Below are 2,615 nucleotides of genomic sequence, written 5' to 3'. Positions count from 1 at the left end.
GCCCTTCAAGCCGCTGAGCATCCCCTTGCCCGGGTGGGCAATGATGAAGCCTCCTGCCAGGGCCAACCCCCAGATGAGTCTGCCAGCTCCAGCCTCTGCTTTGTTTCAGCTTTTTCTTCCAACAGGAAAATTGCCTAAATTAACGTTGAGACTTTAGGTACAATATAGCTAATTCCCGTGAAATATCTCAGTAAGGTAATTTGCTCCAAGCGCTCCCCCCATTAGCAGCCGGTTAGCAAATAAATAATTTCCAGAGGAGAACTGCACAAACTGAACCCTGACAGCACTGAAAAGGCTAACAGGACTGGGCAGCAATCGCTTTGCAATTAGTGATTAAAGCCACAGAGGCTCATGACGGCCAGAGACAGAGCAACTTCAGCCCGGCTGAAGCGTTCGCAGTGAGGTGCTGGGGAAGGCTTCCCGCCACGGCTCTGACACGCTCTTGAGGAAAAGCTCACAAAACAGTGCAGCAACCTAATAAAAATTTGCATTAAAAGGAAAAAACTGGCAGTCACAGTGTCTTACTGCTCCTTTTTTGCCTCTCTCAGCATCCCCACGGGGCAGATTTTGGCTACCCATGGCTCTGCTGAAGGCAGAGGGGCGGTTCTGGCTCATTCTGTTGCAGCCAGGAATTTCTTAGTGAAGGCAAAATAATAGGTTGCCTTTTTTTTTTGTGTGTGTTTTCTTGTGCAAAGTCAGGAACTCCATCTTTGCGGTGAAGCCCGGTGCTGGTTTGTGTTATTCTTGGCACGCTGACCGAAGCGCGCTGGGTATGAATAGCAGAGAGCTGAGAAGTAAATATTGTATCCTCTGGGAGCAGCGGAGAGGGGAGGTGGTTATATTGCTTAATGGAGCACCCCCAGCGCCTGTTTGGGTTAGGCTCACAGTAATTGCTCCCTAGGTGAGTTTATACCAACAATTGGTCGTTTCAAATGGGAAAGAAGTACAAGTGAGTAAGAGAATAAACACTGACAGTGTTACGAAACGCAGGAGTGGAGAGCAAAAATCCCATGCAGCTCAAGCGCGGGGCTGAAAGCAAAGCTGGCCCGAAAACAGGGTACTGTTTGCTTTACGTGCAATTGCTCATGAATGCTCAAAGATACAGGAAAAGAAATGGAACTTTCTTCTTAAGCTCAAGCTACAGAGCTGCTTTCCACAGCCTGATCTACAAACAGTTCAAGGAGACCCCTCTGCTCCCCTGTCTCCTTCTCCATTCTGGAAAACCATGGGGCTCTTGGCAGGAGCATCACTTTGCCGTGAGCAAGCAGGTGAGAAGGCAGCGAGCAGGAACTCCCAGGCGTGATGGAGGAGCTCTGGGCTGAGTAACCTTAGTGTAAAACCTCCTGTCCCCTTTCATGGGCCCTGGCCAGGGTCACTGCAGCTCTCCCATGGGTGCAATGCCCATGGCTCGTGGGGCACAGCCCCATCCCCTGCGGCCAGCCCATGCTCTGCTGTCCCGCCATCACTGTGCGTCACAGCAGCGTCCCCACCCAGGGCTGCCTTTCGCCTGCTGCGTCTCCAGAGGGGCTCCAACCAACCCAAACCCAGGCTCTGGAGCCTCCAGATCCCCTCCGCTGGGCAGGGGACTAGTGCTGTCACCAGCCCCTGGGGACCTGCCTGTCAGCCCCAGAGCTGCTGCCACAGGGTCACCACAGCAAATCCACGGTGCCCAGTGGCAAACTGGTGCTGCCTAATGCTTCCTGAGCACATGTTCCCACACTTGTGCGAGCAGACGCTAGTGCTGGCTGCGATCGCCCCAGGCCACTGTCAGGGGACCAGGAGGGGATGCTCAGGTCCGACCTGGATCCAGGAGGGGATACCTGGGAACCAAGAGGGGATGCTCAAGTCTGAACTCATGCACTTGGAGCAGTATATGCCTGAGGCTGGGCTGTGCAGCAGGAGGATGTTGGAGGGCGAGGAGGGATGGGGATGGAAAGTCCCCATTTTTCCAGGAATTACCAGGGAAGGAAGGGTATGGGATGGCCCAGCAGTCGCCAGCTGGCTGGGCACCCAGTGCAGGAACTGTCTGGGGGGGTGAAGGCTCCTCGGGCAGGCAGTGCCCACAGGGATGCTGCCACCCCAGCCAAGCACAGCAAGCTCTGCTTCTGCCCCAGAGCGGACCTGGCAGCAGCACCTCTCCCAAGGGCTGAGCTGCCAGCCCCGCGCCACTCAGCTCCAGGCTCCCGCAGCAGCTTCTGCAGCTGAGCTCGTTAGTGCCTGCAATCAGCAGGGCATGAGGGGAGATAATTACACAGGCAGCACAGCCCGGGCTGCGTGCAGGGTCTATATATAGCGCTGTGCAGGTCCACGGTGCCTGCGGTGCTTAGTCACGGCCCCGGGGACGGTGTGGGGGCAGGCACCACGCGTGGGTACCTGCACTGCTGTGCCATCTGCGGAGCCTGGGGAAAGACACCCCAAGCTGAATTACGTTTCACTTTCCGTGTCTTTCCCTGTTGAAAAAATGCAGCGAGTTTCCCAGTGAACTGTCACGTTGGACAGAAAAAAAGAAAATGGATTTTATATATATTTTTCAAAATACCTAAGCAAAACGTTTCAGCCTGGGGCCAGGGTGGCCATGTGAAAGTGTACCCCTCCTTGCAGCCCCCGGAACCCCA

The sequence above is a fragment of the Eurypyga helias genome, unplaced genomic scaffold, assembly GCF_000690775.1.
Source record: "Eurypyga helias isolate BGI_N326 unplaced genomic scaffold, ASM69077v1 scaffold22416, whole genome shotgun sequence".
Classification (NCBI taxonomy): Eukaryota; Metazoa; Chordata; class Aves; order Eurypygiformes; family Eurypygidae; genus Eurypyga; species Eurypyga helias.
This window is presented reverse-complemented; position numbering follows the sequence as displayed.